The 24,782-nt window shown below is 32.8% G+C and overlaps 1 protein-coding gene across 1 annotated transcript in view; it reads right to left on the reverse strand.

Annotated features, from left to right (window-relative positions):
* The window catches only part of LOC145241345 (uncharacterized), a 58,067-nt gene that overhangs the window by 32,169 nt on the left and 1,116 nt on the right, over positions 1 to 24,782 (reverse strand). The gene's annotated exons all lie outside the window — the stretch shown is intronic.

A 24,782-nucleotide genomic window follows, 5' to 3' on the forward strand; every position in this document is an offset into this window, starting at 1 on the left:
CAAATGGCTACATTTCCAACCCGTTTTCCTGGCCAGCAAGAACAACACGCATCACTTCTCTAGATCTGTTTCTGACCACAGTTCCCGATGATTGTATAACGAATGCCAACAGCCCACTTGGGAACGCTGATCATGCAGTGATAATGGTTGAAATCACCCTAAACTCTAGAGCCAAAACTGAAAAGCCAGTGCTCAAAACAACGAGATATTATAAAAAGGCTGACTGGGAAGCCATCAGAGATCTTATCAGAGATGCCCCATGGGAAAATATTTTTCTCTTCCTGCTGAATAGTGCGCAAATGAGACCACTGAATGGTTCAAAACAGCAATTGAAGCACATGTACCCATGCGGAAATTTTATAGCAAGCCCCACTCTCCCCAATGGTTTACTTCGACTTGCACAACTGCCATTCTCAAAGGCAGAATGTATACCGAAGAGCTAACCGACATAAGTCCAGTTTTTTGTTTTGTTTTTTTTATTACATTTTCACCCCAAACAAGGCACATTGCCACTTTGTTGTAGGGGGCTACTATCAGAGATATAGGCATCGGGGGTACTGTGTAGGGAGTTGGGCAGCAAGCTGTCGGTTCACGTTACACTTGAATTTCTGCATGTCAGTACAGTTGGAGAAGCAGAGACCCGGAAGGGAATTCTAAAGTCTAGCTGTCCTGGGGAAAAAAACTACTGGAGTAGAAGTCTCTCTTAAATCTAAGGATCTCTACTGTGTAGTGGTGGGATTTAGCTGCTTGTCGGGTTTGTCGGGGGGGGGAGGTATGTACGTCGAGGGGGCACAAGTGCTTGCAGTTCGTAGAACAGGCAGAGGGATGCAACATTTCGTCAATGGGACAGAGGCTGAAGTTTAGATGCCAGTTCAGAACCTATCAGATTGGCGACTCTCTTTTGAACCTTATCTAGGAGCAAGAGACTAGTGGCAGATGCACCAGCCCAAATATGACAACAATACCCATACATGGGCGAATGGTGGCCTTATAGAGTTATAGGATACTTTCGGGTGTTAGTATCTTTCTAGCACGGTAGATCCTCTAGTGTTTCTGCCATTTCTTTAGATATATGTTCATTTGTTTTCCTGTCGTGTCTGTTATAGAGCGTGTCGTCAGGAAGGTCATTTGTGAATATTAGGAATAACAGAGGTCCAAGGATAGACCCCTGAGGCACTCCCGCATTTATATCATATTGTTTAGATGTACGACCGTCGAGGACAACCTGGATTTTTCTCTTATCTAAGAAGGATTTAATTATGTTATGTATTCTTCCAGTGATACCATATGATCTGATTTTCCTGAGAAGACCTTCATGCCATACCCTGTCAAAAGCCTTAGATATATCTAGAGCTACCGCTCTACCCTCCTCTGCTTTGTCCAGTGACTGGTATATACGTTCTAAGATTACAGTTAGGATGTCTGCTGTTGAACGGGCTTGTCTAAATCCATATTGTTGGTCAGTCAGAAGTTTAGCATCTGTAAGGTGATGGACTAGAGCTTGGTTAATTATGGTCTCAAATATTTTGGTGAAAAGTGGGAGGAGGCTGATGGGGCGATAATTCGTTAGTTCTTTCACCAGAATTCTTGAATACTGGTCCCACAGAAGCAGTTTCCCAGCAGGCAGGAAAGCAAGATTCATTAAGGTGTAAAGTTTGGAGAGAATTGGAGCTACCTTGGCTGAGCACTTTTTTAATTTAATGGAAAATCTACACCAGTGTAGTAAATCATGGACAACCAACAATCACTGAAATGTTGCATCCCTCTGCCTGTTCTACAAGTACTTTAACGGTGAATGCTCTGACGAACTGCAAGCACTTGTGCCCCCACGACGTAAACACCCTCGACAAACCCAACAGGCAGCTAAATCCCACCCACACAGTAGAGATCCCTAGATATAAAAGATTTTTCTACTCCAGTAGTTTCTTCCCCAGAACCGCTAGACTTTGGAATTCCCTTCCGGGTCCCTGCTTCTCCAACTGTACTGACGTGCAGAAGTTCAAGTGTAACGTGAATCGACATCTTGCTGCCCAAATCCCTACATAGTACCCCAGTAGTTGTTGCCCCTTATAGTAGCCCCCTACACCAAAGTGGCAATGTGCCTTCTTTGGGGTGAAAATGTAATAATAAAAAAAAAAGAAGATAATTGTTATTGTCTTTCAGATTAGCAAAAAAAATTATATATTTTCATTATTTTTACGAAAAACACTACTTTTAAATCTTTGAAAAATAAATTAATAATTTTCTTTTAGTAAGCCCAATATTACCAATATACTATTATATAGGAAATGCTTCGAAGAATCAATACCAAAAAAGATAAAATCGATAAAGAACTGCGAATTTTCCTAAAAAAAATGTTAATTTATTTCAGCAATTTGTTGTTACATATTATTTTTTTCATCTACGGAAGACCATACGGCCTAAAAACAGTTGTTCTGTATTTACAAACAGTTGTTACCTCCACCTTTTCAAAATTACGTCCAAATCTGCCGCTGATGATGTTATCACTTAGTTAAGAGTGTGAGGACTTACATCTACCAACCATACTATATCGTCCAGAAACACTTCGTTCTGATGGCAAGACAGGGTCAAGACGACCAAGCGTGGTACTAGATGGAGGTGTTGTCTCAAACAAAAAAAGAAATGAAAAACATTAAACGCCTATTCTTCACTTAATCGTCAAAACAAATGTTAGGACTAAATGAAATTTTGTCTTGTAAAGCCTACCATAGTTTCTTTAAAAGTAACGTTTAAGTTTGGATTTTTAAATTTCGGCACGCGACATCTACCTATTGAGATAAAAGTTCAAATTATTTGAAATTCATGTACTTATGTTACAATATTTTTACATATTCTCATAGCAAATTGTCCTAAATCTTATTCAGACAAAAAAATAAAGAAATTGATTCAAAAACGTTTTAAAAATATTTAATTGTGTTATCCATTAAGACAAAAATTGCGGTGAATGGTGTTTTTTTTTTTTTTTTTTTTAATTTAAAATTTAAAACAGTCGAAAAAGTTTTATATTATTCTGCTTTTCAGGTGATAAAATTCAGGCTTTTATCTTTCTGGAAAAAAAAAACAAGTTGCTTAAGAATAACGGATTTTAATAGATTTTTAATTTATTAAAAAAAAAAACCCCACTTGTTTATTTTTTTTCATTTTTTTTTTCATTTTTTGGCCGTGCCTACTGTCTACCTAACCTTAATATTTATCCTTAAGTGGCCTCTGTGTCTTTATAACCGGTGACTCCAAGTAAATAAAAATAGATTAAAAAAATGGAAAAGTGAAGAGCGAAATTAATAATAGAAAATCTGGCAGCATTCATCCTAAGTGAATTGAACCAGCTTCCTCCAAAGGAGGAAGTATCAGGGGAATATTAAATTCACAAACAGTGTCCTGTCGCATATATATTTTGGCCAGGAGAGATGATGTTAGTTTTTTGCAATTCCTGCAGGGAGGCGTCAACTTCCTCCTACATACAGAGCCTGGTATTCCCAAAAGGTCACCCAGCTGATACTGATCAGGCTCAACGTTGCTTAATGAGAACTGATATGTCAACCTGATTATACAGTAAGAGCGAAATTAAAAGAAAGAATAATAAGAAAGGGCTTTACGGTTTTAGTTTATAAAGGAACATGTTAGAAAATATATATTTAGAAAAATAACAAATTAAATCTAAATCCTTTTATGTTTAGTACGTGAAAAGGGAAATAAGTCCCATTTCAACTTTGTAGCATTTGAAAAATAAAAATAGACAAAACATAATTTGCAATATTGGCAAAATAAGAAAAAAACAACATATCTGCAAAAATCAAACAAAGCAAAACTTATACCGATTGAAATCTAAGGCAAAACAATCGCAAACATTTAACAATCCTTACGATAACCGTTTGGAATTATAAAATCGCTTTGGACGTAAGAGAGGCAACTCGACAATATTTTCATTTTTTTTGTACAAGTTGCTTGCCTTTCATCATTTTTTTTTTTTTTTTTTTTCCACATCAAACAAGGCATATTGCTACTATTTGAGATCGTGTCTAATAGTAACCTCCGGGAATTGATCAACAAGATGTCCATATTGCATTCAAACATGTGCAGATTAGTACAATTAATGAAGCAGAAAAAAAAAAGAAGGGAATTTCAAAGTCTAGCAGTCCGAGGGAACTCGGATATAAGGCTTAGTAATTTGGGTAAAGTTGCCAATGTGGACCAACTAAACACTAAATATTAGGTACGTGCAATATGAATAACCGATGCTCAAAATGTATAAACATTTTGACCCTTCCCTTTACTGAAAAATTCTCCAAAAATATCAGGAAATTAATCAATTTTAATTTAATGTATTATTTTGTTTTAACAAAAAAAAAAAAACTTTACTAAAGTTATAGTTTTCAGTAGTAAAAAAAAAAAAAAAAATGAATTTATTTTTGCTTTTTATGAAAATAAAGCATCGTAAATTGTAACAATGAAAAACAGATTTTTTTTTTTCAGAAACTTACGAAAAAAAAACCCCCTAAAGTCTGCTTTAGTGAATTCGATGTAACTCGAAGAAAACATAATTTCTCGAACTACGGATATTATCATTGAATTAAGCATTGTTTATTTAATATTTTCACGCAAAAAAATTATAATTGCAAAAAATATTTCTACTTTTTTTTTTTTTTTTTTTTTTTTAGATATTTAACGTAATTTTTATTTTCCTTGCTTGCATGAACGTCAAACTTTTGGTGTAACATAATTTTTATATCATCTTGAAAAATAGCCTTTTTTTAAATTTAAAAGCAGGAACAGAGTAAAATAATTAAATTTTTAAAAATGGTAAAAATTATACAAGCGGCCACGATAGGAATGTGGCTGGGGGGGGGGGAGAAAACCAGCACTCCTTTCCTCCCTCTAACTACCTGACATCATTTTTAGACAGCCTTTATACTTTCTGACATTTGGAGCTTCCGTAGAATCATCGCTTACATACTTCATTCATTTACGCTTAAATGAAGCTAGAATCACTTGTTTTGGGGGACTAATTAAGCGGCGGGGGGGGGGGGGTTATGTACAAACAAAGTGTTGTTTTTTATTATTTTTTTTTTTTATTCTTCTTCTTCTTCTTCTTCTTCTTCAGTTCAATATCTTAGGACTTTACTAATTATCTTTGAAATAGACCCAGAAAACTAATATTTATTTTTCAAAAGATTTTTACAATGAATTTATTTAATAATTTATTTATTGGCAGATTATTATCCTCATCTTTTTTGTTATTTCACAACGTTTTGGCCAACTTCTTTTGTCAGGTGGTAACCTCAACAGGATAAGAACTCTGAATCTTCTAACTGCATCCTCAACAATTACTGCCTTCCGTAGTTGTTGTCGCACCACGTTTTTGGACAAGTAAGCCTCTGAGTAGGATTGAATCCGCTATCTTCAGACAATGCTCACTTGGAACCGTAGAGATTCAACGTCTCTATCCACTGTGCCATAGACCCGTTTTTTTTTTTTTTTGCTGTTGTTTTTTTTTTTTTTTTTGTTTTTTTTTTCTTGCAACGTCTAGTAACTGGGAGTCGGTTGTTTTAAACTTTAACTCAAAATGAATAAAACTCATGCATGGAAACACAGAGACCTGTTCGCTGTTTTAAAGGCTTTATTGGGAAGAGAAATTCGGTCACAAAGGGAAGAGACTAAAAATTCCTCCCTTTTTAAATGATAAGCTAAAATTTTATTCTTACTTAGTTAATGTAGGAAGCTGAAATTCGTGTGTTTGGAATGTCAAGGTTTTGGACGTGGCTTAACAGTTTAAGGTTGTTAAAACGTGTGATGTTTTGTAAACAAAAAAAGGAATGGAAGAACCGATACCGTGGTAATGTATTAAGCAAGTAAAAAGGCTTAAAATATCAAAGGAACACATATAGTCCATATGAGAATAATTTTGTATAACATTCGAAAATGTAAATTATTCTTTAATAATCTATTAAATGTAAATCTTTATAGCTTTTCAAAACTGATTCCACAACAGTGATGAACCATTTGGCTATGTCATATTAAGAGGATCCTATCATAGACCCTCGTCCATGTTAAACCCATATTATCTGATAGGCTCCTGCTCATTCTTTGTAAGTCTCACTCGCCCTATTATTTGAAGATTCTAGAAACCATTTACATTAAATTTTTAAGACCTTCTCTTCGCAAACAAAAAGAAAATCTCCTTGGACTTGTGTTTTTTTTTTATTCCCACTACCCCCCCCCTTTCCTTCGCTATGATCTCCATTCCACCATATTTTTTTTTTCTTAATCATAATAATAATCGTTGAGCAAAATTCAAAATCGGTTAACTAGCCCTTTTCATCTTTTTATTTCATTATGTTTAAAGATAAATTAGTCTGTACATAGTCATATTATAGTTTCGTACCAAAGATATATAAGGTTAGTAGGAGAGAACCCTAATAGAGTGCTCAATTATTAAGAAAAAATAAGAGTATAATATTTATTTATTTTATATATTACAGAAGATAAAAGCAACATCGGTACCACCGGTTTCATATCCAAACAAAGGGGGCCTATAATTGGTCTGCTTTACCAGACTTTCTTCAGCCTCTGTTTGTCTGCTTCTCACTTGTTTAGATTTGAAACCGACCATACCGATGTTATTTTTTTTATCTTCTGTAATATATATATATATATATATATATATATATATAGTAGTCATCCGCAGAAACTGTTTCGCTGTATCACAACACTTCAGTGTGGCTAGACTAGCACCCATCCTTAACCAGAGTTCGGACCTACACCTATCAAATTGAAAGTCAGCAGTTCTACTCTCTGGCCCATCGAATCAGTGCCCCACAAATGATCTCAAATGTCTACTAATTTAAATATTTACATTTGCTTAATTTGTTTATTCATTTACAAACAAAAATATTTACATTTATTTATTTACAAACAAAAATATTTACATTTATTTATTTACAAACAAAAATATTTACATTTATTCATTTACAAACAAAAATATTTACATTTATTCATTTACAAACAAAAATATTTACATTTATTTATTTACAAACAAAAATATTTACATTTATTTATTTACAAACAAAAAGGCTTTGACTTCAAGCAATCAGTGGATAAAATCATTTTTATTTTTAAAAAATTTTTCCAAGTAATCGGTAATTGAATCAGAATCAGAAAAATACTGGAATCGTCCCATCCCTAGTAAAAATATACGTAATGTTTTGTTTTTTTTGTTTTTTTAGTTGGCTTGAAGTAAATCTGGAAAGTTAAACTATTTTTTGACTTATTAGAATGTACGGGAAATGTGCTGCAAGGGGAGAAATGGTTTGAAAATATAATGGCTGTGTATAATAGGGAGTTTTATAGACAGTATTAAATCTGATAACCTCAGAAAGATTAAATCTGAGCAGTATAGGCAGATGTGTGCAGGAAAGTGGACTTCGATGGTATGGTCACATTGAAAGAATGGATGAGCATTCTTGGGTCAGTAGATGTAGAACACGTTAGGGAGCAATTCCAATCGGGATTTTTATCCTCAAGCCCCCCAAATCAAAAGATTAGACCATTCCTGTAATGACCTGGTCCCTGTTGACTGCAGTGTAATGCTGCTCCTGTGTAGTAAAACCCTCCCAGACTTTGCCTTCTCTTTTTGAGCAGGTATTAGTTTCAGGTTAATCTCCCATTGCAAAACTCATTAATGTTCTGCAAGACAAGGAACAAAAACGATAAAATCCACTATAAAACAACTTTCTACAAAATAACTGGATGCAACATGAATACCATTTCCCAAATAACTGGATTCGGCATCAAATAACCAGAAAAGGGTTGATATGCCGTAAAACAATCAAACTAAACCAAATTAAACTTCCATAGAATGTACTCCAATGAACTTAATGCACTTGTACTCTCTCAATGAAAATACCCCCGACCAACCCAACAAGCAGCAAAATCAGCGTAGAGCCCCAAAGCTGCAAGAAAGTTTTCTACTCTAATAGCTTTTTCCTCAAGCCGTTTGCCTCTGGAATTCCCTTCCTGCTCGATGCAGAAATTTAAATGTAATGTGAACAAACATCTTGCTGCACAACTCCCCACTTATAATGCCCTTTATAAATTGGGTCCTAATTCACAGAAGCCGCTTACATCTTGGTGGTGATATGCTTCGTCTAAAGGGTTTTAAAAATATATAATGTGCTGGTGGTTCCTATTTACAATGCCTCCCCACGGGACAGAGTTTGATAGACACCAGGGTCGTTTTTTAATGTGGAGTAAAGGTACAAAAATAAAAAAAAAATTGTCTCAATCGTGAAGGACTGTTCCTCCACAGAAAGAGAACAAGAAATGGAAGTGCAGTATCTGAAGGACAGATACTGCACTTTGATCTTGGCCAAATGTGCTGGTGGTATTCAAAGTAAGATATCCATTTTCTGGGGTTTTTTTTTTTTTAAGTTTCAATGTTTTTGTTAATAGAAATTAAATTAAGTTGGTTATTTTATTAGTTTTTCATTAGTTTTTTTTATTTTATCAATATTATTTAATGCAGGATTATTATTTTGCTTCTCTCATTGAAAATATAATAGTCTCTCTCTCTCTCTCTCTCTCTCTCTCTCTCTCTCTCTCATATATATGAGGGTAGTTCCAAAATAAAACCTCTGTTTTTGTTTTCTTATAACTCAAAAAGTTAAAGTTGGAATCCTTAGCGTCATTTGAACGTAGTCAGAACGAATGTCCATGTCTCCAAGACGATAAATTAAGATAAGTATATTTTTATCCGCTCATCTCTTGAAAAGCCAAAACATACCTAAGGAAATGGCAGAAACACTAGAGGATGACCTCAAATATGTAGTGGAATAGGGACCAAAATGAATGGTCACATTCAATGCTGCCAAGACTAAGCTTGTTTCCTTCAATAATTACAAGAAACCTTCTTTATCACCAATAGCAATGGCCAAGAACATATTACCCGAAAGTACTTTCTTTAAACTCCTCGGCCTAACGTTTACTGGGAACATGAGCTGGAACAGATACATTGAGAGCATTACCAAGGCTGCTGCAAAGAAGGTGGGCTCTTTCTCTACCATGCTAGAAAAGTACTTACGCCTGGAAGTATCCTGTACCTGTATAAGGCTACCATTCGCCCATGTATGGAGTACTGTTGTCATATTTGGGTTAGTGCATCTGCTACTTGTCTCTCACTCCTAGATAGGGTTTAAAAGAGAGTCGCCAACTATCATATAGACTTCAGCCTCTGTCCCATCGACGAAATGTTGCATCCCTCTGCCTGTTCTACAAGTACTGTAATGGTGAATGCTCTGACAAACTACAAGCACTTGTACCCCCTCAACGTGAATACCCCCAACAAACCTGACAAGCAGCTAAATCCCACCCCTTCACAGTAGAGATCTCTAAGTGTAAGAAGGCCTTTTTCTCCAATAAGTTCTTCCCCAGAACTGCTAGACTGTGAAACTCCCTTCCAGGATTCTGCTTTCCCAACTGTACTGGCATGCAGAAGTTCAAGTGTAATGTGAACAGACATCTTACTACTCATCTCCCTTCAAAATATCCCTGCAACTTATGTCCCCCGATAGTAGCCCCCTACTTCAAAGTGGCATTGTGCCTTGTTTGGGGTGAAAATTGAATTAAAAAAAAAAGTTACGAAGATGAGAAACGAGCGACCTTTTGTGCTCCAGAATTTATTTTTCTACATAGTCACCACGATTCTTAATGCACTTTTGTAAAGAATTCAATGACGCATCTCTGCTTCTGACGCACGTTTATGACAGGGACCGCTTTCTTAGTATCACACCGTCAATATCTGCAACAGAAAGATGAAATTTTCGGGTCATGAATGCATAAGTTCAGTCATAACGATGCAATTTGCAATCGCCTCTGAACCATTTGGGCGGATTAAAAAGTAGGTATTACTTTTGAAACACCCCCACCCCCCACCTCGTATATATATTGACAATGTCTTTTTTATAGAATGAAAGTTTAGAGAATTTATTTCTATGTAAAATTTCTCAGGGAAAACGAACGAAGTCGTGTCTAATGTCCGTGCATCTCCTAAGAGAACTATGGGAGAATTGCCTCAAACTTCAAATATGTGCATTTAATTTTGATGATATTTAAACCATATGTATAAGTTACAAATTTCAGTTTCTTCCAACTATATTAGAGAGCGAAATGGGGAGCAGTAAAAGGGGGGGAAAAACAGAAAGTAATAAAAATGGGACACAGAGCATAACAAACTATATCACAACCAAAAATGTCACCAATAATTCTATATGCATAAACACTAAAATTACGAAAAAAAATCCTGGCATTTATTTAATTTCATGCAAAAATGAAACAAAATAGCGGAAGCAAAAGATGTAGATAAAAGAATATGAAACGACCATTAAAATAAACGATGAGCAAAACGCTCTTTTCTCTTAAATGTATCGTCTAGTGGTTAGAATTATAAGGAAAATTACTTTTCTTTGTATATGAGGTGTCTGTACACGTCGATCTGTTATGTGTATACGTAATAGTTTTTCTCTGTGTATGTAGGTGTTTTCACATATAACAGTAACAAACAGTTTTTAACAACAACGAATAACCCCCTTGTCTGTTTGACCCCCGTCAGGTCACCTATCTTATTCATTGTTTCCCTCTTCTCTGGTGGCAGGTACCTGAAATGAAGGCATCTTCTTCTGAACAGAACACTCAACGCCGAGTTATCGTTTCCAGATCTTTATTTCCAAATGTTTCACGTCTCGGAGTTTGCAACTCTTAATCTTCTTCCTTAGTTCGTCTGTAGATGCTTCCATCAGACCACAGAGACAACTCCTGTCCATTAAGTAACCCAGTGGCTAGCTAACTACCAACTCGTCTCTTTGACTTCCTGTTACCGACTCACTACTAATTCTGATTTCTCCTGGCTTATGTGTCTTTTACATAAGCCAGAGTAGACAATCTCATTTGTCATGAAAGCCACATCGTTGTTTACTAAACCAAATTCCAAACTTAATTTGTTCATGCTTTTCCTCTATTCATAACATTTTTCCTTGAGCCAAAATTTCCCAGTTAAATATTTAACATATTTTAACTAACATTATTTTATTTTAAAACATTTTTCTGCATATCTTTTTAACCTAAATAATTTAACAATTAATCATAATAATCGTTCTGGCCCACAGCTCTGCCTGCTTCACAATATAACACAGATACTATGCTGTGATCATAGCCAAAAGGGCATAACATAACGGTATGTTGGACAATTTTTATAAACCGACTACGAAATTAACCTATATCTGACCTGGTCTTTATTTATCCCTCGTTCTCTTAAGTTCATTCTTATCCCATCTTTGACCTTAATTAATTAATTAATTAATTAATTAATTAATCAAACCTGCTACATCAACTATTCTACATTTATTAACCCAAGAACTTTTATAAATTCTTTCAACATCATCATACTAACAAAATTTTCTATTCTGCACATATCTCCCTATTTAATCTTCCTCTGACGTCATCAGAACTAAGCTTGTCTTTAAGACACATTTAACTTCCATCGTATCATTCTCATCTCATTTCTCTCCAAGCAATCTTCACTGCTCAGGTTTCATTTTCATACATCATTGCAGTTAAGATTAAGTACAGTTGCTCTATTTGAGGAGATGCTACCTTTTCTGTCTGAGCAAAGCACATAATCGACTTTGAAATCGAGTGGAGTGTGTCTTCTCTTTCTTACAGAAGATGTTGCTAGTCTATTATTATTTTCATGGTAGGTGCTCGACTGAGCTACACTATATGGTCCCTCCGCCCCCTTGTAAAAAATTCATAAGAACTTGTCTAGTTACCACCACTGCAAATAATTTCCCTTTATTCCTCCACATATCTCAAGCTACACATAAGTTTCCTTTCAAGAACTTCCGGTCTATTGATCCTACACTTGTGAGGAAAGATCAATGAATATTTATTATTTTTATCATTAAAACCAACAAGTAGTATTGATACAATGAGGATGCTTCCCACTAACTACAACATGGTCGTCGTCAATTTCTAACTTTTGAGTTAAGAGGACAAGTTTTTCTTTCTTTCCTTTTTTACGATCACATAAAAAAAAACAAATTGTTTAAGAATTACCAAAATGTTGATGTTTTTCTATATATTTATATTTATATATTTATATCTATATATTTATATTTATTTATTTATATCTATATATTTATATCTATATATTTATATCTATATATTTATATCTATATATTTATATCTATATATTTATATTTATATATTTATATCTATATATTTATATTTATATATTTATATTTATATATTTATATTTATATATTATATTTATATTTATATATTTATATCTATATATTTATATCTATATATTTATATTTATATATTTATATCTATATATTTATATCTATATATTTATATTTATATATTTATATCTATATATTTATATCTATATATTTATATTTATATATTTATATTTATATATTTATATTTATATATTTATATTTATATATTTATATTTATATATTATATTTATATTTATATATTTATATCTATATATTTATATTCATATATTTATATTTATATATTTATATTTATATATTTATATTTATATATTTATATTTATATATTTATATTTATATATTTATATTTATATATTTATATATTTATATTTATATATTTATATTTATATATTTATATTTATATATTTATATTTATATATTTATATCTATATATTTATATTTATATATTTATATTTATATATTTATATTTATATATTTATATTTATATATTTATATTTTATATTTATATATTTATATCTATATATTTATATTCATATATTTATATTTATATATTTATATTTATATATTTATATTTATATATTTATATATTTATATTTATATATTTATATTTATATATTTATATCTATATATTTATATTTATATATTTATATTTATATATTTATATATTTATATTTATATATTTATATTTATATATTTATATTTATATATTTATATTTATATTTATATATTTATATCTATATATTTATATTTATATATTTATATTTATATATTTATATTTATATATTTATATTTATATATTATATTTATATTTATATATTTATATCTATATATTTATATTTATATATTTATATTTATATATTTATATTTATATATTTATATTTATATATTTATATTTATATATTTATATTTATATATTTATATTTATATATTTATATTTATATATTTATATTTATATATTTATATTTATATATTTATATTTATATATTTATATTTATATATTATATTTATATTTATATATTTATATCTATATATTTATATATTTATATTTATATATTTATATTTATATATTTATATCTATATATTTATATATTTATATTTATATATTTATATTTATATATTTATATTTATATATTTATATTTATATATTTATATTTATATATTTATATTTATATATTTATATCTATATATTTATATTTATATATTTATATTTATATATTTAGCTATACGAATAAATTAGAAAGGATTTGTTTAGTGTTTATAACAAAGTTATTATTTTTAGTGTTGGGACGATTAATCAGAATCGGGAATTGAAAAAAAATCAGAACTTTTTGGGGTATCGGAATCGGAAAAATTGGTACCTATTTTCCGATGCTAAAAATGATTCTTTTAATTGTCTTTTTGTTTTTTTATTTGATTTTGCTTAAAAAAAATCTTCCACTGTTGCTGCTAATGATAAAAATAATATTCATTGATCCCCCATACAACTGTGCTTTTAAAGTCTTAGAAAACATCTGCTCATTTAATAGTTTTTTTTTTTTTGGTAATCAAGAAAAATAACAACTCTGTAGTTAACTATTCATAAAGAATCGGAATTGATAGCTGTATTGGAATCGGGGGAAAATATTGGAATCTGTCGAAAATTCCACGACACCAAAGATAGTGGATAAACCACAGTTGGGTTTGGTATAACGGTTGCGAAATCTTCCAAAACCGCGACCCTCAGCTCCGTTAGGAGTTAAGAAACACAAGACTATAAATCAAAGTCCGTGCGTCTTAACTCTAGTGTTGGTAACAAAATAATGTTCGCTTGAAGTATCCGTCCTCAAAACCCCGTTGCCCCAATGGAAACAATCCCTTAAATAACCAGTAACTGTCATACATATACAACCATTTCCATTATCAGCAGCAATAGATGTAAGTCAGAATTATAACGTCAATAAGTTTGTTGAAGTCCAAAACGAATCCGACCTTCCTCCAATCTCCTCAAGTCAAGCGAGTTGTTTAACTTATTTCTCTCACAAATCGTCCCATCTCTAATTATTTTAAATTAATGTTTACAGTATTTGTAATTAGAAAATGTGCGAAGAGATAGCGAGATGACATAGCCAGATAATATATCCATAAGCTTATAGTTTATGTCTGTTCACAACCCCCCTCCTAGCATTATATATTCCAAACTACATAACCATGTGTATTTGGATTAGTATATTTCATTTTGATCATAATTATGACATTATCATAAGAGTTTTTCATATTTGACATCAGTAAAAAAAAAAAAAAAAAAAAAAAAAAAAATCGTATTTTACCTAACTTGAATGTTATAGAAATTAAAAATACTGACTGCAATGAAAAATAACACTCTGCCAGAAAACTCCTCGGCCAACATTCACATGCAACATGAATTGGACCATATACAATCACCAGAGCTGAACTCGTTTTGCTTTGGTGATATGTTTGTATTTATCAAATATTGCACTTTGTCTAAATTTTTTTTTTTATTTCCTGCTTAAAACTCTATTGCTAAAACTATCGTACAATATTTGTGCGTTTCTCGTTTCTACGTAATCGTACGATAAGAGATACATTTAAGGGTTTCGTGATTTCGAGGAGTTTCATATTTGAAAGTCCTCAGAAGTAAACGATGTCAGTTAATTTTAAAACCTCCCCTACTCACGTTTTTTACACAATCGGAAATACTTAATCTATTACGATGTTACAAAGGTTTTTAGTTCTCTCCCACGGCAAGAACTTAGACGCCAGCGTTGGAAAGTAGGATTGAGAAGTCAACGTCCCCGAGGAGGGGCACTGATCTGCAAAAAGTGTCTGGGCAGCTCCATTGGCGTTCGCCGGTAAGGACGCCTCAGGCGATTAGCAATAAACACCTCAAAAAGCGAAGGCAAAGCCTGGGAGGGTGGACCTCCTAGAACTGCACAGAACTAAACCCCCACTGCAAAATCAACAGGGACCAGATCATTACTGGAATGATCTAATAATTATTTCTGTAAAAATGTTTCTCTAAATATCCCTATAAAATGTACATAAATGTATTTAAAATATACTAGCAGGCCGCCCGGCGTTGCTCAATCGTAAGATATGCTTAAATATATTTTGATTCATACAGATTATGTATTTATTAGGATAGACAATTTTTTATGGATTATTATAATGAGCCTGAGTGAGAGCAAAATTAAAAAAATATATAGATACTAGCAGGCCGCCCGGCGTTGCCCGGTCGTAAAATACACATAAATATGATATTTTAATTAATGCAGAATTCTTACTCATTTTAAACAGAAATATCGTATGTATTAATCGTAACATTAAATTCCTTTAAAAAAAATAAAAGGAAAAAAGACGGAAAGAAATTGAGACATGTGCATGCGAGTGTTATGTCTTTACTAAACAGTTCATTTCTTGTAAAAAAAAAAAAAAATACTTGAGCTGAGATCGAAACTAAAACTTTAAGACAGCAAGTGAAGTACGATAACCATTAGGCCAGCTTGACACGGGCTTTAAATAGCATTTTCAAACCTACTTATCCTTAACATAAGAAATCTGTCATGTGAACGATTCATGCATGCACATTCGTGAAACAGTTGACAAACAGATAAAAATCCGATGACCAATTTTTCAATTTTGCCCCCTTAGCAGCCCTTTTTTCCAGATGAAAATCGATTAAAATGTTTTCCACATGTCTGAATGCCCTATATATCAAACAAAGTCTGTAGATCAAAAATTCATTGAGTATATAGGTTGAGAATGTCCTCACATACATTCTCACTTTTCTAGATATATAGATGACATCAGTTAGAATCGAAACCAAAACATATCGCTTTCCACCCTCATTCCTTAGGCTTTGAGCCACACCCAAACGCATATATATATATTAGTGTTGGGACGATTAATTGGGAATCAGAAAAATCGGAACTTTATGTGGTATTGGAATCAGAAAAAATGTGTGCCTATTTTCCGATGCCAAAAACGATTCCTTTTATTTACCGCATTTTATTTGAAACAAAATCTTCCAGTAATAATAAATATTTATTAATTTTAAGATACCAGTAAAGCTAAAAGCTACAAATAACTCCCATAGGTGTTTTTTTTTTTTCGTTTCAAAAAAATACATGCATATTTTCAGTGTTTTTACTGAAATCTTGACAAAACAACAACTTTATAGTTAAATGTTTAGAGATTTATTTGGAATCGGTAATTGTATCGGAATAAGGAAACAATATTGGAATCGTCCCATCTCTGTCTCTCTCTCATATATATATATATATATATATACATATATATATATATATATATATATATATATATATATATATATATATATATATATATGCGTTTTATTTTTTATTACCGTATCTTTCTGTTAAGTTACATTATTGTTTCAGCTACCCGGCTGTTTTTTGGCCGTCTGTAGCTTCCTCAGACTTTTACAGAAATGTTCGTTATGATGGGATGAAAGAGTGAATGATGTCAGGGGAGGGGTGCGAGAAGAGCGGAAAAAATATATTAGACAGGGGAGACAACTAAGCAAAAAAAACAAACTCAAAGCAAAATTCATCCCAAAGCAATAATACTAAATCTGACGTAAATGTAGGCAAATTTGAGCATATTTTATTAGTTTGAAAATATAAGTTCATTTTTTACCAAATGTCATAAAATTTTAACCATAGAATAGTATTATAATCTTCGAAAAGTCTGCAAATTTTGTAGTTTCGTCCCATAGAACCAAAGATATGAGCGTTTTAATATTCAAAAAATTTGACCGCGAGTATGTATATATATATATATATATATATATCTATAATATAAAGCTGAACGTCTGTGTGTGTGTCTGGTCACGACTATTATAGAAAACTGATCACATATAATGATAGATGTATCGAGACACAGGAATGGGTATGTTTGATCTGGCATAATGATGATTCATTAAAATTGTGGGGTCTGCATACGCGCCTGGTCCACAAAGTATGGAAATAAAAAAATTAAAAAAAAAACGTTTACAAGTGTTTTTGATATAGATGTACATAATAATACTTTGATAAGTATATTTTAACTTAAATAGGGATGGTACAATAAAATTGTGGGATCTGCATTCGCGCCTGGCCTCCATAGAATGGAAATAGGCACAAACTTTAATAAAGACTTTTCATATCTATCTGCGTAAGTATACTTTGATAATTACGTTTCAGTGTGAAGAAATATGGTATAATAAAATTATGGGGTGTTCGTTCATGCCTGACCTCCATAGAATGGAAATATGTCACAAAGTTTAACAAGGTTTTTTAATATAGATCCACAGAATATTGTGATAAGTGTTTCAGTGTGAACAGGTATGGTATAATAAATTATGGGGTTTATCTATTTTATTTTTACTTTCATCATATTTTGCTTAACCTATCATACTTTCATGAGTCCATTTTCTGTAGGCTGTTTTTGAACCCAGTCAATGACGGGTACTTTTGCTAGTATATATATATATATATATATATATATATATATATATATATATATATATAGCACTTTTTTGTTTTTTCAATTTTATAAGTTCCAAATCTCAGCGACTATTAATTAGAATCTAACAAATGAGGCTCGTTAGAAAGGTAATAACCTGCATTGTGTGGTGGGCTATGTGACATTTGCCCTTTAGGTCGCACATTAAAAGGATCACCCAGAACCTATTTTTGGCACTTTTTTACAGCCATAAAATATTTCAATCATAGTCATTTTGTTTTTTCTAATTTTGCATATGAATTACAAAATATCTGATATTTCCCAAAAACCTCTGGCCTTGATCGAGGGGAGACTAAAACTTGCTGCTATGGTTTCAAATGATTCGAAATAACAGCAAGGAGAGACTTGATTCCAAGTATTTCTTACATGTTATATCTCTCCCTCTTTAGTTTTCATACATAAAGTAAATATCACAATGTATAAGGATTATTTGATACTGGAGATATTCATAATCGTACCCTATTTCCAAAATAGGGGAGATATATGAGAAATATTTTGGAATCGTCTCCTCTTGTTATTTCAGATCATTTGGAACCATGGCAACAAGTTTTAGTCTCCCTTCCATCAAGGCCAGAGGTTTTGGGGGAAATATGTATATACTATATTTATCTGTCATCTTTTTTTTTTTTAAAGATGGAATCGCCCGATTGTCAAAGAAAAGATTCAAGCAAGCTAGAAAGACACTTTTTTTCTTAATATTAACATTGACATGATAATAAAAAACAAAAAGACATGGAATTTCTACAGGAACTCACTAGTAATACTGATGATAATAAAAGTAATTTGCATCACTGATTGAAAGAAGCAAGGAGTGCTGGAAAGCTGGGAAGACTTGTCACTCGTATTCCAAGGAGTATCTAATTTTACATGTGAAAATTTACTTTTCACACTTTTGCACCGATTTTTCCTGGCTAAAACCCAAATATAAAGTTTCGCATGGGTTCGAATACCTTATATATTAAGTTTCATATCTGTAGACTAAAAACTAACAGGAGTTTGGCAGGCAAAACCGTGGCTACCGAGAGTAAAGAAGGCCGATGCACATAACAGCATGACATCATTATCAGATCAACTTGTAGGTATATGGTCTAGGCTACCGAGCCCTATCAGCAGCAGTTTCATCTAGTTTTCAGTTTGCTGTCTAACATGGTTTATTCTTGCGTTGTTCCAAATTGCTGGGGAAATTATCCAAAAGGCCACAAAGTACATATATTTTCTTTTCCTAAAGAGAAGGAGCAAATCTCAATTTGGATAAGTGCTATTAGAAGGGAAAATTTTATTCCAACCAAATATAGTAAAGTAATTAATGTAATTTGTTAATAATTAAACGTGTATTTAATTAGAACTCTATTCAAGTACTTTCATAACGTTTGATAACATTGTTAATATAAATTAAAGAAACAATACTTTTTATTGCTAATACAGCAAATATTATGTTGATATATTTAATTGTTTATTTTCTTATAAAGCTAAAAAGTCTATCAGGAAGGTTGAAAATTTAATTTAATTTTGTTTTAGTTTTTTTAAATTATAAACAAATAATTTTTACATGAGAATAATTGTCAAAATGTCATTTTAATAATAAATAAAACCTTTCATTGAGCATTTCCAAATATTTTAAAGTTCTATATTTTTTCTAAAGTCGGTTTGAAAAATATTCACCATGCGGCTATTAAGAAAAGTAGCGGTGACTAAGCGTTATATATTAAAATTGATTGTTTCTTTTTAGAATTATAAACAAATAATTTTTGCATGAGAATAATTGTCAAAAGATTTTTTTATTTATTTATTTACTTGCCTCCCCACGAGGGCACAGTTAGACGCAAGGTCAGTTTTTAATGTAGAAAAATCTAGCTCCCCAAAAAGGGGCACTCTGGATAGGAACAAAAATAAAATAAAAATTGTCTCGGTCATGAAGGAATTCTCCTCCACTGACTGAGGACAGAACAAATGAAGTGTAGCATCAGAACAGATACTACACTGTGATCTTGTGCCGAAGATAAATGTTACCAAAGACAAGATAAGTTACTAATGTTCCAACTGTGTTTTAACTTACGTTTTTCTTTACTTCCAAACAAAAGTGGTGTCAAGTATATTAGAATGAAAAAAAAACATCGTTTGTTTTCATTCTTAAAATTATTGTTTGTTTTCACTTTTAAAATTATTCATCGTTGATGTTTAATATGTTTTTTAATTGATGTTTAATATGTTTTTTAATTGATGTTTAATATGTTTTTTTAATTGTTTGTTTCCTCAATTCTTCATTCAGTTTTATCAGTATTAAATTGTATATTGCTTTAAAATTATTTAATTTTACACAGATAATATTTATATTTTAAATTGAATAAAGTTCAGTTTCAGTATTAATCGAACTGGGTTCCTTTTTCTTTTTAAAAATGTTTTATTGCTCTATTTCAAATGGTCCTCATATAGTACTGACAGTCTTTTTTTTTTTTTTTACAAGGTGATCACCACTTATCAAGGCCCGGAAGCCACTCAGGGATAAGGGTTATTGCACGTACAGTACGTTAGTGTGGGGGTTTAAAAAAGATGTCTAATTAAGGGGGCGGTTCATAAGAAATCTGTTTACGTTGTACTTGAAGACATCCAGATTGTAGTTAGGTGGGAAGCAAGCAGACGGAACAGAGTTCCACAGGCGTGCAGTTCTAAGAAAGAAGCTTTGTTCATGGAATCTACGTTTTGATTTAGGCACAGATAAAGAGTCGGGAAAATTTTTGACAGTGGTTTCAGCTAGACGGGTGTTTTTCGTAAAAGATTTGCTATGAGGGACTAGAGATTGGAGCTCAGACGAGCACCTGCCATGGAAATAACGATAAAACAAAAATAGGCTCGCAACGTCTCTTCTATGGGAGAGAGGTTGCAGGGAAGAGAAAAGGGCATCCCCCACTAAGCCACGAAGTCTATTTTGTACTCTGTCAAGGCAGGATAGGCTGTTTTTAGCAGCTCCTGCACAGATGTGGCAGCAGTATTCCATCCTTGTGCGTACTTGACTTTTATATAGATAGAGAATTGCATCAGTAGAGAGATATCTTCTGGAGCGGTAGAAGGATCCCACCATCTTTCCAGCGACCTTGGCAACAGACTTGATGTACGTGTTCCAATTCAGATCAGAAGCTTGTCAAAACATGGGGCTTCTCCTAGACGAGAGCCATCCATTTCAATTGATGCCAGATGGGGATCAGAGCGTTGATGATGTAAAGATAGGAGTTTGGTTTTAGATGCATTAAAGGTAACCAGCCACGTCTTCCCCCGACTGAACCACTCGTTCAGAGGAGAGAGAATCAGAGAGAGCTTTGTCATTTACAGCCTTTGATGTGTTGCCATAGATGGTCGTGTCATCAGCATAGATGTGAACGAATGATTTAAGTATGTGTTTAGGGAGATCATTGATGCAGATCAGGAAGAGAGTTGGGCCCAGAATGGACCCCTGAGGGACTCCAGCATTAATACTGCAGGCCTCTGATTTCTGTCCATCAACCTCTACTCTTATGAGCCTATCGGAGAGAAATGATTTAATGATTGAGAAAACATTACCGTGATACCATAGCTGGAAATCTTGTGAAGTAGGCCTTTATAGCATACCTTGTCGAAGGCCTTTGATATGTCAAGAGCAATTGCCCTAGAGAGGAAGCCTTTGTCAAGAGATTCACTAATCCTATGAGATATAACCATTAGCACATCTGCGGTAGATCTTGCAGAACAGAAACCATATTGCATGTCACTGAGAAGGTTATTTTTTCTGAGGTGGTTGACTATTTCTCTATTTAATATAGATTCCAGCAGCTTACTCATGACACACAGGAGACTTATTGGTCTGTACTGAGAGGGAGATGACTTTTCACCTGAATTCTTAAATACAGGGCATACTGATGAGGTTTTCCAGGGTGTTGAAAAGCACTTCTCCTTAAGGCAACGCTTAAATAGTTTCGTAAGTATGGGAGGAAGTTCTAGTTGAAGCTTTTTTAACACTATAATCGAGATGCCGTCAGGGCCAGTTGCTTTACTGGAATCAAGGTTCTTGATTAGCTTGGCGACCTCATGCACAGATATTTGTATGTTACCTAGCGTGTTCTGTGTTATAGAAGGAAATATGGGGAGTTGATGGCCTTCGTCGCATAGGGTAGAATTAGCTGCAAAGTTCTTGTTAAATAGTTTGGCCTTGTCTGATGCTGACGAGATGACCTCAGGTCCATTGATAATGGTTGGTATAGAATGCACGCTTCTGTTCAGGATCCTATTTGTTATTTGCCAAAACTAGTGGGAGCCAAGCCGCTGATCAGCTACTTTGGATTTAACGGACTGAGCATATAGCTCTATTGCATTTTTTATTACTCTTTTACAGTGGTTGTTGGCGTTCCTGAAAGCGGCTTTAGTCTCAGTGCATCTATTACGCTGGTAGCTATGAAAAAAGTGATTTCTGTGCGCGATGGCAGCAGCACATTCTGGGGAGAACCATGGCTGGCTGTTGGTTTTTTGTTGGAATTTTTTAGATGATATGAATCGGTCTATACCTACAATTAGCCATTCGGTCAGGTCTGATACTATAAAGGACACATCCTTTTTAAACATGGAATGCAGAGGTAGATCAGATATGAATGTACGAAAGCTATCCCAGTCAACCATGGAGTATCGGTATACAGTATGGTGGAGAGGTACGTCTGGGGGCTTATTACATTTCATTTTTATCTTAACTGATACGACGGAGTGGTCAGAGGATCCTAGAGGAGAAAGAACGGAACATGGACATAGCTCAGGGGAAGTGGAGAGAAAAAGGTCTAAAAGGCTTGCATACTGACCTGTAGTATCGGGCACACGGGTGGGCTCGCAAACAATTTGAGTGAGGTCATAAACAATGGCAAAATCATGACAGAACCTCCCCTCATCGTCTGTCTTATTTGAGTGGGTCAGCCATTCCACGTTATGGACGTTGAACTCACTACAGATGTGAATGTTAGCCGAGGGATGTGCAGACAGGATGTGGTCTATTTTCTCAGATATACTCTTAAAGATAGTAACTCCGCTGTTATGGAGCCGATAGAGAGCAAATATAAATGCAGTGGTGTAAGCAAGTGCAACCCGGAAGCACATATAGGGTAAATTCGGATCTTCTCTAGAGATATCCCTGCCACATGGGAAGCCATCTTTAATGTAGGCACATATTCCATGCCCATGGCTGTCTTGGGGGTCAGATTTAGATGTTAAGTTAGAGTATCCGTTAATTATGAACTCATCTAGGGAAGTGGTCGGCCCTATTCTAGTTTCGCTTAGAAAGAATATGTCCGGTTTCGTCTCCTGTAATTGTGTTTCAACCTCTGGAAGGTTGGAACGTAGACCCCTTATGTTGGAGGAGGAGATATGGTAGTAGGGGTCCTAGTTGGAAGATGCGATTCTAGGTTTATTCGAGTCTGACAAATCTTATCTACATTGCCTGCAGGCATTTTTCAGTTAACAGGCCTTCTTCTTACTCTCGGTGGCCGTGGCAAAACTGATAATACTAATGTATATTAATCTAGTCGTAATATGATATTTTATATATCAAATGTGATATTTTGATTAATGCAGATTTTGTATTTATTATATTGGACCCAATATATAGTAATGATCTAAAGTTTTCAAAAAAATAACTTGTGTGGCACTACCGAGAATCAAAACCGATTATGATTTACTTTTTTCTTTGACGTTAGCGCCTAAGCTATAAAGACATGTTTACTGCAAAGCTAAAAATTAAAATATGAACTTATAGCTATTACGTCATGCATGCATATTCGTAATACCATCATTTGACCTTGACCTGGTAAATTTCATTTTATTAATTTTCACACTTTTGCACTGATTTTCCCCGGCTAAAACCCAAATATAAAATTTCGCATGGGTTTGAATACCCTATATATTTAGTTTCATGTCTGCATACTAAAAACTGACGGAGGAGTTTGGTAGGCAAAATTTTTTAACAGATATATATAGGCATGCATGAATAGAAAGAGGTTTGTGTTTACTATAAACTTTTTATGCAAATATTACGCAAGTATAAATCATGTAGAATATCTGTATGAATATAATTACATGTAATAGTTAACTAAAGATGATCATCCCATAAAAAACAAAAAAAATTAATAGGGAATTAATTAAAATGGATGTTTAAAAGAATATGCAAATGAGCTAGATCTTTTGCAGATGAATGCAATTCCACGACCCATATATAACAAATTTTGTATCTTCTTTTTAAATAAATAGAAAAAAGGGGTTTTAATATGAATATCAATACACAAAAAAAAAAAAAAAATGAATAATAGGAGTATTTAATCTTGGAAATTTCTTCAAAAACATTTATAACTATAAAAAAATGTTCTTCTTTGGTACAGTATTTTGTCAGCAAGTTATTAATCTTCCGTATCATTGAATAGTTTTACTTACATGAACAAACAATAGTACCACTTAAAGGGATCATCAGTTGTTTACCATGAAACACTGTTTTGGGGATTTAAAAACAACAAACTGTATCAAATCATGGCTCCCAAGCAGTGTTGATCAAACACCACTTCCTTCAAAACATGTTGATACTGGATCTATTTTTTTTCTTCCAAATAAATTTTGGCTAGACAATTCGTGTCACTTAAAAATGTATTTTTTACCTGTGTCATTCGTCCCTTTCTCCATAAGTTAATGTGCCTATTTTCAAACTACTGTTTTTATATAGTGTTTTATTGAATTCATTCTAATAATTATCACTCCACTTCTTTGTTATTAGTATTATTATTCGTACTATCTCTATAATTATCTCCATATATAATATTTTGATTGCAGAAATTCTCCTCTCGACAAAAGTATTGTAGGTTTGCAACAACAGATGCCACATACAAATTCAATACAGCTATCCTGACAGCCACTATCTTATGTAGCTTATGACCACCATTTCTGCCACATTCA

This window comes from Euprymna scolopes, chromosome 20 (genome assembly GCF_053919585.1).
Source record: "Euprymna scolopes isolate OS-2025 chromosome 20, ASM5391958v1, whole genome shotgun sequence".
Taxonomy (NCBI): Eukaryota; Metazoa; Mollusca; class Cephalopoda; order Sepiida; family Sepiolidae; genus Euprymna; species Euprymna scolopes.